Source organism: Aulonocara sp. 'chitande type north' Nkhata Bay, linkage group LG3, assembly GCF_057382095.1.
Source record: "Aulonocara sp. 'chitande type north' Nkhata Bay isolate Kocher_YH1m ecotype deep benthic linkage group LG3, A_spYH_male_GT1.1, whole genome shotgun sequence".
NCBI lineage: Eukaryota > Metazoa > Chordata > Actinopteri > Cichliformes > Cichlidae > Aulonocara > Aulonocara sp. 'chitande type north' Nkhata Bay.
The window spans coordinates 54,915,864-54,928,777 of record NC_141346.1 but is presented as its reverse complement, the minus strand read 5'-3'; the positions used below and the strand labels follow the sequence as shown (position 1 = coordinate 54,928,777).

Genomic DNA, 12,914 nt, shown 5'->3' with positions numbered 1-12,914 from the left:
TTATCTTATAGAACTCAATATCCCCGTGCTGGGCAAACAGGTTTTAAAGCTGTTTGAGCTAAGATTTTCAAGTTATTCACATAATGAAAACTTATACTTTGCGTCTGGCGAGAACTCCATTCAAATGCATGTAATAGCGAGTAACGCACTAACATGGTGAAATAAAGAGTTTTTTCATTAACTTCATAGATCCTTCCGCCTGTGGGCCCCCTCCTATCTGTAACTATCAAAACTCTCATATTCTAAAACTATCATCTCATATCAAAACTATCATAATAACATTATCTGACTTTATCAGTTATGACAATGAGAAACGATAAACAATTTGGCAAATAAATGACTTATAATTGTTCTTACCTGGTCCAGATGATCCACAGCCCCTTTGGATTTGTTATAATCCAGGATGATGTGGGGCTTTCTCTTCCCAGAGTCCTGGACTTGTAGCTCACGGTGCCTGGTGCCCAATAAGACAACATTTTTTCTTTGCTTGGGGATGTAGGAAACCACAGCCATATCCCCCTTGTAGCGACCTGGACGGGAGAGACGATTATCGAATCTTACTGCCCGATTAATTTGCTCAAATCTTTTTTTTTGACATGGTAGCAGGAAACAGAAGAGCCCTGTCTCCCCATCCCACAGGCTTGTTGTCGTTTCATGTGAGACCTGTACAGGCCAGCCAGCATCACAAGCCCCATGTAAGCCTGCAACTCCTCCTCATCTATGTCCTTCCAGTCTTTTACTGACCTGTTGCCCTGCAGGTTGGTGAAATGCAGGATTAGCTGCATAATGTCCTCTGCAAAAAAAAGATGGAAAGTGCACACAGGGCTGCTGATCCTATGAATTGCATAATGGGTTGGTCCTGGGGTTAAAATGGGAGGAGGAAAAAATGGCAGGACCTCTTCATGTGTGGGTTGCCACATGATTTCTCCATTTTTAGATCTCCACTGGCCATCCTCCAGTCTTGTCTCTTCCTCCTGCTCTTCTTCCTCCTTCTCCTTCTCCTCCTCCGCACATGAGCTGCAAAGCTCCTCGGTGCCTGGCAAAAATTCTTCTTCGCTGTCAGAAGTATCTCCACTGCTTGTGGAGAGTGCAAAACTGCAGCAACAGCCTCCTCTAAACTGAGTGCACGCTTCATTGTGTCTGTGCAGAAATGACCACTCAGACCAGGCTGCAAAGTATTCTCATAGACTTCAAAGGTGCACCTGAATAAACATGCTACACCATATCCAATAAGAGAGAGGAGGCACACTCTTGATCAAGAAAAAACATAAACGCACGCCTTTGATCTCTCCCCCCCCCCCCCCCCCCCCTCTCTCTCTCTCACACACACACACACACGCACACACATGCACATACACACACAATACCATTTTATGGTGGTTAGCTGTTTTATTGTCATGCATTTTACAAGGTAAGATAACCATGTCCTGCATTCAAAACCACTGAAAATGTCTATCGTGGTGCTGTGCCTAATATTGTGCTGGTGTATGTTGGGTAATGGCACAGCTAGCGACTGGGTGACTTTATTCACCCGCTTCGGCTGTTATCAGTCCATACAATTGGGCGTTATTAGCACAAATCAGTCCCATAGATATGGACCAGCTCCTGCTAGATTGTTCAGAAGGTTGTTATCATCCATCCAGATGGAGGATCACTAACAGGAGCGTGGGAAGACTCCAGAATTCACTCTGGCTGGAATCCGGTGGATACAGCAGTGTTTACAGGTAAGACCGTTTAAACGGACAGCATTTATAGAACGACTATTAAAAGTCAGCGAGTGTCAATAATGTTAATGTGCTTATGTTAGTAATACACCGAGTGCTAATATAACAGCTTTAAGATGCATTTGTAGATGTTATTACGTGTTTTACCGTCTTTATGGTGCTAGCTTAAAGTTACGGTGTAAACGTTAGCTTATATTGGAGTAAAGCTGTTACTGTTTAAACGATGTTAGCACAGAAATATTAGCTTCTGTTATGACTGACGAAGTTACTAGTTAATAAAGTTTCCAGTAAACTGTTTAATCGCAGCCACAGATTGACAGCAAATATCTCGATTAGCTTCAGTGCATCTGTAATAAATATGTGCAAGTTTCAGTGCTTCGTTTAAACTGTATGATACTTATACTGACCCAGGGTCAATGTAAAATACAATCCTAGCTGTGTGAACAAAGCCTGGCTCCTTTAATCCTGCATGAAAAACCTCAGGATGCAGGCTATTATTACTCTTTCCTGCTGGCACACCTGTCACACCTGAGAGTCAGCTAGAAACGTACAGTGACGTGGACATCATGCAAAGACTGCCAGACTCTGTAATACTGCAAATGATCAGTGACTCAAGTTAACACTAAACTTTAAACAGCACCTCTGTGTCTCTGTGTGCTGAACATTTAGGATTGAGTCAGGCTGCATCTGTGTTAGTCCTCTGACAGACTGGTGACCTGTCCAGGTGTGCTCTACCTATGACTACTGGGACAGGCTCTAGCTCCTGTAATAGAAATTTTCTGTTATTCTCATTTAAAGTATTTAAGTGCTTATGACACTGTTATAGACTGTTCAGTGAAAGGTTCTAAAACTAGATGAACTTACTTCAGCAGTTTGAGAAAACAACTCCCTTTACAGGTGCTGATAAGGCCAAGGGCACAAAACAGCATAACCACTGATCCGTTAGGTTTCATAGCGAGACACGTGAAGTGTGGTAGGATCAGTTTGTAACTTCCTCCCTCTTCCTTGGAATGCATAAAGGAGTAGGAGCACAACTTCTGTGGCAGAGCTGACATGACTGAACTGTAATGTTTGATGTGTGTTTGCTCTCCTGTGCGCAGTAATAAATAGCTTGATCACAGCTCTTTCTGTGTTGCAGACTTTATTAAAAAAATTCCACGACACCCCCCACCCCACTGAATTGAATATTCAAAAGACATTTGTTTAAATAGTTCTAGAAATCTGAGCTGTTGGTGTGTCCTTGGATTGTGTGGTAATAATATTAGAGCCTGCAATCTTTCTTACTGAATCTCTACTATGAGTCATGTTACCTGAGATTAATTCTATGTTTACCTGTCAGCCTGGACGAATGTGCTGTGTGAAGGAAATTAAATTAAATCAGATCTGAACTGCGTACATTTAAGGAATCTGTTCATATTTAATTGAAATATGAACCAGTGTTTTTTTTTATTGCTGATTCCAAGATAGTCTTTGTGGAAATCCTCTTTGGCTTTTTGTTATTTTAATTCTCTTTTATGTTTTCCAGAACAGTTCTCCACAGTCACTGTCCACATGGGTCAGTGGGACCAAGAAGCACTCTGCTAATGTGTGGACTCTGACCAGCAACATCCAGCAAGACCCAGACAGCGTTTTCTATCTCCCAGCTGGAGGTTTTTATTTGTCAGTGACTGGAGAGTCAGATTTTTGTTGAGCTTCACACTTGCAGAGGTAAGTCAGTTTGCAGAGATCCCTCCTACCCTGGCTTTTATGTGCTAGATTTCTTATCTGAAACAGTAATATTTCAGTGACTGCTGATCCACAGGTTAATACACGCTACTGATCCCTGATAGGAGATCCAACAAAGAAGCCTGGTGGATGTTTGTTTACAGTCTGATGATGGGACATCATGCTCTGCATCTTCAAAGTTTGTCTCTTGATTATTATTCATACCCAGTAATGTGAAGTATGCTCATATCTACTATAACTGAACCAACCTGGTGCTCTTCATTTATGGAGGCTGTTGAGTCTGAATGTTGGATGTTGTGTATCTCGTGTTCTCTGGGCTTTGTTGTCCTCAGTCTTTTTGCAGGATCAGAAAGCAAAACCAGGAGGCGCGTAAATGTTTCTTCTCCATGATGTTTCTTCAAATGTTTCTTCTGGATGATGATAAGACTGTGACACGGGATGCCACCTTTGGTCTTGTGATGAAGCAAAGCTCAGGAAGAAGTGTGATTAAATGGTACCCACATGTGTGCTGCTGAGAAGGATGTACAGGGGCACCTGCAGCCAAATCCAAGCTTCAGCTTAGTTGTAGTTGCAGAATGCTATAGGACTGAGACATCTAAGGCATCAAATGTTTGATTAAACAGAAGAAAAAGAGAAGTTTTTTCCCTATAATTATCACTTCTTAAAATCTGTAGCAACTTCAAGTCTTTCAGCATGCTGAGCATGCTCAGAATGTGACAATATATTTTTGTTCAATATTTAATTTCTTTCAGTTGCAATAGTTAAATGAAAAAAAATATATATATATTCTTATAATTTAGCAAACGAATTTATCAACAAAAAAAAATATATACATATATCTGTATTAGTTTTAATAAATTAATTTGACACCTGTATTGAAAATACCATATTGTATTCATATAGAATCAGTATGGTATCATTGTTTGTCTGCTCACTGATTGTTGAAACTAAGAGCTAGTTTGATCTGTTTAGATCTAAAGTATCCAAAGTTGAGCTCTAATGTTTCTTCACCCCTGTGTGTGTGATATGTGATTCCTACATGCTGGCAGAGCAGCAGTTTGTGCTCACAGATGGTGACGGTGTGGAGAGACGGTGGTGTTTCCTCAGAAGAACCAGCAGAGTCACAAAGGACACCAGTCCATCTCACAGCCTTGACTTGCTGACTGATGTTCGTCTGCACTGCACAGAGGAAATCAACTGACCGAGGTTTGTCCAGTGACGTGTTATGAAATGTATATTTGTTTTATGCTTACAGATATGTTTTTCTTGACAGAGGCTCTGCAGAGGTTAGACAAAGCAGAGAAAATATGTGCTTGTAACAGTGAGAAACGCATTGTCTTGGCGAAATAAAGCGTTTTTGAACAACTTCATATAAATCGCTGTAACTTTTGATAGAGGTCTCAGACACACATGTTTATGGCTTTATCTTATAAAACTCAATATCTCCGTGCTGGGCAAACAGGTTTTGCAGCCGTTTGAGCTAAGATTTTAAAATTATTCACATAATGAAAACCTATACTTTGTTTCAGGCGAGTTTCCCATTCAAATGCATGTAACAGTGAGAAACACACTGTCTTGGCGAAAGAAAGCGTTTTTGTACAACTTCATATAAATCGCTGTAACTTTTGATAGAAGACTCAGACAAACATGTTCATGGCTTTATCTTATAAAACTCAATATCCCCGTGCTGGGCAGCCGTTTGAGCTAAGATTTTAAAATTATTCACATAATGAAAACCTATACTTTGTCTGAGGCGAGTTTCCCATTCAAATGCATGTAACAGTGAGAAACACACTGTCTTGGCGAAAGAAAGCGTTTTTGAACAACTTCATATAAATCGCTGTAACTTTTGATAGAGGTCTCAGACAAACATGTTTATGGCTTTATCTTATAGAACTCAATATCTCCGTGCTGGGCAAACAGGTTTTGCAGCCGTTTGAGCTAAGATTTTAAAATTATTCACATAATGAAAACCTATACTTTGTCTCAGGCGAGTTTCCCATTCAAATGCATGTAACAGTGAGAAACGCATTGTCTTGGCGAAATAAAGCGTTTTTGAACAACTTCATATAAATCGCTGTAACTTTTGATAGAGGACTCAGACACACATGTTTATGGCTTTATCTTATAGAAGTCAATATCCCCGTGCTGGGCAAACAGGTTTTGCAGCCGTTTGAGCTAAGATTTTAAAATTATTCACATAATGAAAACCTATACTTTGTCTCTGGTGAGTTTCCCATTCAAATGCATGTAACTGTGAGAAACGCATTGTCTTGGCGAAAGAAAGCGTTTTTCAAAACCTTCATATAAATAGCTGTAACTTTTGATAGAAGACTCAGACAAACATGTTTATGGCTTTATCTTATAGAACTCAATATCCCCGTGCTGGGCAAACAGGTTTTGCAGCCGTTTGAGCTAAGATTTTAAAATTATTCACATAATGAAAACCTATACTTTGTCTCAGGCGAGTTTCCCATTCAAATGCATGTAACAGTGAGAAACGCATTGTCTTGGCGAAATAAAGCGTTTTTCAAAACCTTCATATAAATTGCTGTAACTTTTGATAGAGGACTCAGACAAACATGTTCATGGCTTTATCTTATAGAACTCAATATCCCCGTGCTGGGCAAACAGGTTTTGCAGCCGATTGAGCTAAGATTTTAAAATTATTCACATAATGAAAACCTATACTTTGTCTCAGGCGAGTTTCCCATTCAAATGCATGTAACAGTGAGAAACGCATTGTCTTGGCGAAAGAAAGCGTTTTTGAACAACTTCATATAAATCGCTGTAACTTTTGATAGAGGACTCAGACAAACATGTTTATGGCTTCATCTTATAGAACTCAATATCCCCGTGCTGGGCAAACAGGTTTTGCAGCCGTTTGAGCTAAGATTTTAAAATTATTCACATAATGAAAACCTATACTTTGTCTCAGGCGAGTTTCCCATTCAAATGCATGTAACTGTGAGAAACGCATTGTCTTGGCGAAATAAAGCGTTTTTGAACAACTTCATATAAATCGCTGTAACTTTTGATAGAAGACTCAGACAAACATGTTCATGGCTTTATCTTATAAAACTCAATATCTCCGTGCTGGGCAAACAGGTTTTGCAGCCGTTTGAGCTAAGATTTTAAAATTATTCACATAATGAAAACCTATACTTTGTTTCAGGCGAGTTTCCCATTCAAATGCATGTAACAGTGAGAAACGCATTGTCTTGGCGAAAGAAAGCATTTTCGTACAACTTCATATAAATCGCTGTAACTTTTGATAGAACACTCAGACAAACATGTTTATGGCTTTATCTTATAAAACTCAATATCTCCGTGCTGGGCAAACAGGTTTTGCAGCCGTTTGAGCTAAGATTTTAAAATTATTCACATAATGAAAACCTATACTTTGTCTCGGGTGAGTTTCCCATTCAAATGCATGTAACAGTGAGAAACGCATTGTCTTGGCGAAAGAAAGAGGTTTTGCAGCCGTTTGAGCTAAGATTTTAACAACATGTAACTTTTGATAGAAGACTCAGACAAACATGTTTATGGCTTTATCTTATAAAACTCAATAACTCCGTGCTGGGCAAACAGGTTTTGCAGCCGTTTGAGCTAAGATTTTAAAATTATTCACATAATGAAAACCTATACTTTGTCTCGGGTGAGTTTCCCATTCAAATGCATGTAACAGTGAGAAACGCATTGTCTTGGCGAAAGAAAGCGTTTTTGAACAACTTCATATAAATCGCTGTAACTTTTGATAGAAGACTCAGACAAACATGTTCATGGCTTTATCTTATAAAACTCAATATCTCCGTGCTGGGCAAACAGGTTTTGCAGCCGTTTGAGCTAAGATTTTAAAATTATTCACATAATGAAAACCTATACTTTTTTTCAGGCGAGTTTCCCATTCAAATGCATGTAACAGTGAGAAACGCATTGTCTTGGCGAAAGAAAGCGTTTTTGAACAACTTCATATAAATCGCTGTAACTTTTGATAGAAGACTCAGACAAACATGTTTATGGCTTTATCTTATAAAACTCAATATCTCCGTGTTGGGCAAACAGGTTTTGCAGCCGTTTGAGCTAAGATTTTAAAATTATTCACATAATGAAAACCTATACTTTGTCTCGGGCGAGTTTACCAATCAAATGCATGTAACAGTGAGAAACGCATTGTCTTGGCGAAAGAAAGAGGTTTTGCAGCCGTTTGAGCTAAGATTTTAAAATTATTCACATAATGAAAACCTATACTTTGTTTCAGGCGAGTTTCCCATTCAAATGCATGTAACAGTGAGAAACACACTGTCTTGGCGAAATAAAGCGTTTTTGTACAACTTCATATAAATCGCTGTAACTTTTGATAGAAGACTCAGACAAACATGTTTATGGCTTTATCTTATAAAACTCAATATCTCCGTGCTGGGCAAACAGGTTTTGCAGCCGTTTGAGCTAAGATTTTAAAATTATTCACATAATGAAAACCTATACTTTGTCTCGGGTGAGTTTCCCATTCAAATGCATGTAACAGTGAGAAACACACTGTCTTGGCGAAATAAAGCGTTTTTGTACAACTTCATATAAATCGCTGTAACTTTTGATAGAAGACTCAGACAAACATGTTTATGGCTTTATCTTATAAAACTCAATATCTCCGTGCTGGGCAAACAGGTTTTGCAGCCGTTTGAGCTAAGATTTTAAAATTATTCACATAATGAAAACCTATACTTTGTCTCGGGTGAGTTTCCCATTCAAATGCATGTAACAGTGAGAAACGCATTGTCTTGGCGAAAGAAAGCGTTTTTGAACAACTTCATATAAATCGCTGTAACTTTTGATAGAAGACTCAGACAAACATGTTCATGGCTTTATCTTATAAAACTCAATATCTCCGTGCTGGGCAAACAGGTTTTGCAGCCGTTTGAGCTAAGATTTTAAAATTATTCACATAATGAAAACCTATACTTTGTCTCGGGTGAGTTTCCCATTCAAATGCATGTAACAGTGAGAAACGCATTGTTTTGGCGAAAGAAAGCGTTTTCGTACAACTTCATATAAATCGCTGTAACTTTTGATAGAAGACTCAGACAAACATGTTTATGGCTTTATCTTATAAAACTCAATATCTCCGTGTTGGGCAAACAGGTTTTGCAGCCGTTTGAGCTAAGATTTTAAAATTATTCACATAATGAAAACCTATACTTTGTCTCAGGCGAGTTTCTCATTCAAATGCATGTAACTGTGAGAAACGCATTGTCTTGGCGAAATAAAGCGTTTTTGAACAACTTCATATAAATCGCTGTAACTTTTGATAGAAGACTCAGACAAACATGTTCATGGCTTTATCTTATAAAACTCAATATCTCCGTGCTGGGCAAACAGGTTTTGCAGCCGTTTGAGCTAAGATTTTAAAATTATTCACATAATGAAAACCTATACTTTGTTTCAGGCGAGTTTCCCATTCAAATGCATGTAACAGTGAGAAACGCATTGTCTTGGCGAAAGAAAGCATTTTCGTACAACTTCATATAAATCGCTGTAACTTTTGATAGAACACTCAGACAAACATGTTTATGGCTTTATCTTATAAAACTCAATATCTCCGTGCTGGGCAAACAGGTTTTGCAGCCGTTTGAGCTAAGATTTTAAAATTATTCACATAATGAAAACCTATACTTTGTCTCGGGTGAGTTTCCCATTCAAATGCATGTAACAGTGAGAAACGCATTGTCTTGGCGAAAGAAAGAGGTTTTGCAGCCGTTTGAGCTAAGATTTTAAAATTATTCACATAATGAAAACCTATACTTTGTTTCAGGCGAGTTTCCCATTCAAATGCATGTAACAGTGAGAAACACACTGTCTTGGCGAAATAAAGCGTTTTTGTACAACTTCATATAAATCGCTGTAACTTTTGATAGAAGACTCAGACAAACATGTTTATGGCTTTATCTTATAAAACTCAATATCTCCGTGCTGGGCAAACAGGTTTTGCAGCCGTTTGAGCTAAGATTTTAAAATTATTCACATAATGAAAACCTATACTTTGTCTCGGGTGAGTTTCCCATTCAAATGCATGTAACAGTGAGAAACGCATTGTCTTGGCGAAAGAAAGCGTTTTTGAACAACTTCATATAAATCGCTGTAACTTTTGATAGAAGACTCAGACAAACATGTTTATGGCTTTATCTTATAAAACTCAATATCTCCGTGTTGGGCAAACAGGTTTTGCAGCCGTTTGAGCTAAGATTTTAAAATTATTCACATAATGAAAACCTATACTTTGTCTCGGGCGAGTTTACCATTCAAATGCATGTAACAGTGAGAAACGCATTGTCTTGGCGAAAGAAAGAGGTTTTGCAGCCGTTTGAGCTAAGATTTTAAAATTATTCACATAATGAAAACCTATACTTTGTTTCAGGCGAGTTTCCCATTCAAATGCATGTAACAGTGAGAAACACACTGTCTTGGCGAAATAAAGCGTTTTTGTACAACTTCATATAAATCGCTGTAACTTTTGATAGAAGACTCAGACAAACATGTTTATGGCTTTATCTTATAAAACTCAATATCTCCGTGCTGGGCAAACAGGTTTTGCAGCCGTTTGAGCTAAGATTTTAAAATTATTCACATAATGAAAACCTATACTTTGTCTCGGGTGAGTTTCCCATTCAAATGCATGTAACAGTGAGAAACGCATTGTCTTGGCGAAAGAAAGCGTTTTTGAACAACTTCATATAAATCGCTGTAACTTTTGATAGAAGACTCAGACAAACATGTTCATGGCTTTATCTTATAAAACTCAATATCTCCGTGCTGGGCAAACAGGTTTTGCAGCCGTTTGAGCTAAGATTTTAAAATTATTCACATAATGAAAACCTATACTTTGTTTCAGGCGAGTTTCCCATTCAAATGCATGTAACAGTGAGAAACACACTGTCTTGGCGAAAGAAAGCGTTTTTGAACAACTTCATATAAATCGCTGTAACTTTTGATAGAGGTCTCAGACAAACATGTTCATGGCTTTATCTTATAAAACTCAATATCTCCGTGTTGGGCAAACAGGTTTTGCAGCCGATTGAGCTAAGATTTAAAAATTATTCACATAATGAAAACCTATACTTTGTCTCGGGCGAGTTTCCCATTCAAATGCATGTAACAGTGAGAAACGCATTGTCTTGGCGAAAGAAAGCGTTTTTGAACAACTTCATATAAATCGCTGTAACTTTTGATAGAAGACTCAGACAAACATGTTTATGGCTTTATCTTATAAAACTCAATATCTCCGTGCTGGGCAAACAGGTTTTGCAGCCGTTTGAGCTAAGATTTTAAAATTATTCACATAATGAAAACCTATACTTTGTCTCGGGTGAGTTTCCCATTCAAATGCATGTAACAGTGAGAAACGCATTGTTTTGGCGAAAGAAAGCGTTTTCGTACAACTTCATATAAATCGCTGTAACTTTTGATAGAAGACTCAGACAAACATGTTTATGGCTTTATCTTATAAAACTCAATATCTCCGTGTTGGGCAAACAGGTTTTGCAGCCGTTTGAGCTAAGATTTTAAAATTATTCACATAATGAAAACCTATACTTTGTTTCAGGCGAGTTTCCCATTCAAATGCATGTAACAGTGAGAAACGCATTGTCTTGGCGAAAGAAAGAGGTTTTGCAGCCGTTTGAGCTAAGATTTTAAAATTATTCACATAATGAAAACCTATACTTTGTTTCAGGCGAGTTTCCCATTCAAATGCATGTAACAGTGAGAAACACACTGTCTTGGCGAAATAAAGCGTTTTTGTACAACTTCATATAAATCGCTGTAACTTTTGATAGAAGACTCAGACAAACATGTTTATGGCTTTATCTTATAAAACTCAATATCTCCGTGCTGGGCAAACAGGTTTTGCAGCCGTTTGAGCTAAGATTTTAAAATTATTCACATAATGAAAACCTATACTTTGTCTCGGGTGAGTTTCCCATTCAAATGCATGTAACAGTGAGAAACGCATTGTCTTGGCGAAAGAAAGCGTTTTTGAACAACTTCATATAAATCGCTGTAACTTTTGATAGAAGACTCAGACAAACATGTTTATGGCTTTATCTTATAAAACTCAATATCTCCGTGCTGGGCAAACAGGTTTTGCAGCCGTTTGAGCTAAGATTTTAAAATTATTCACATAATGAAAACCTATACTTTGTCTCGGGTGAGTTTCCCATTCAAATGCATGTAACAGTGAGAAACGCATTGTCTTGGCGAAAGAAAGCGTTTTTGAACAACTTCATATAAATCGCTGTAACTTTTGATAGAAGACTCAGACAAACATGTTCATGGCTTTATCTTATAAAACTCAATATCTCCGTGCTGGGCAAACAGGTTTTGCAGCCGTTTGAGCTAAGATTTTAAAATTATTCACATAATGAAAACCTATACTTTGTTTCAGGCGAGTTTCCCATTCAAATGCATGTAACAGTGAGAAACACACTGTCTTGGCGAAAGAAAGCGTTTTTGAACAAATTTATATAAATCGCTGTAACTTTTGATAGAGGTCTCAGACAAACATGTTCATGGCTTTATCTTATAAAACTCAATATCTCCGTGCTGGGCAAACAGGTTTTGCAGCCGATTGAGCTAAGATTTAAAAATTATTCACATAATGAAAACCTATACTTTGTCTCGGGCGAGTTTCCCATTCAAATGCATGTAACAGTGAGAAACGCATTGTCTTGGCGAAAGAAAGCGTTTTTGAACAACTTCATATAAATCGCTGTAACTTTTGATAGAAGACTCAGACAAACATGTTTATGGCTTTATCTTATAAAACTCAATATCTCCGTGCTGGGCAAACAGGTTTTGCAGCCGTTTGAGCTAAGATTTTAAAATTATTCACATAATGAAAACCTATACTTTGTTTCAGGCGAGTTTCCCATTCAAATGCATGTAACAGTGAGAAACACACTGTCTTGGCGAAATAAAGCGTTTTTGAACAACTTCATATAAATCGCTGTAACTTTTGATAGAGGTCTCAGACAAACATGTTCATGGCTTTATCTTATAAAACTCAATATCTCCGTGCTGGGCAAACAGGTTTTGCAGCCGATTGAGCTAAGATTTAAAAATTATTCACATAATGAAAACCTATACTTTGTCTCAGGCGAGTTTCCCATTCAAATGCATGTAACAGTGAGAAACGCATTGTCTTGGCGAAAGAAAGCGTTTTTGAACAACTTCATATAAATCGCTGTAACTTTTGATAGAAGACTCAGACAAACATGTTTATGGCTTTATCTTATAAAACTCAATATCTCCGTGCTGGGCAAACAGGTTTTGCAGCCGTTTGAGCTAAGATTTTAAAATTATTCACATAATGAAAACCTATACTTTGTCTCGGGTGAGTTTCCCATTCAAATGCATGTAACAGTGAGAAACGCATTGTCTTGGCGAAAGAAAGCGTTTTTGAACAACTTC

The 12,914-nt window shown here is 37.9% G+C and overlaps 1 long non-coding RNA gene across 3 annotated transcripts in view; it reads left to right on the top strand.

Annotated features, from left to right (window-relative positions):
• The first annotated feature begins 1,323 nt into the window (after window positions 1–1,323).
• LOC147336230 (uncharacterized) overlaps window positions 1,324–12,914 on the top strand; it is a 61,207-nt gene continuing 49,616 nt past the window's right edge. The window contains exons 1-6 of one of the 3 annotated variants that reach the window (XR_015128228.1): window positions 1,324–1,411; window positions 1,644–1,724; window positions 3,250–3,431; window positions 3,526–3,627; window positions 3,782–3,942; window positions 4,499–4,655. This is a non-coding gene — a long non-coding RNA (uncharacterized LOC147336230). Of the gene's footprint in view, window positions 1,412–1,643; window positions 1,725–3,249; window positions 3,432–3,525; window positions 3,943–4,498; window positions 4,656–12,914 lie in introns of all 3 variants that reach the window. The other 2 variants (XR_015128227.1, XR_015128226.1) reach the window with 2 other exon arrangements.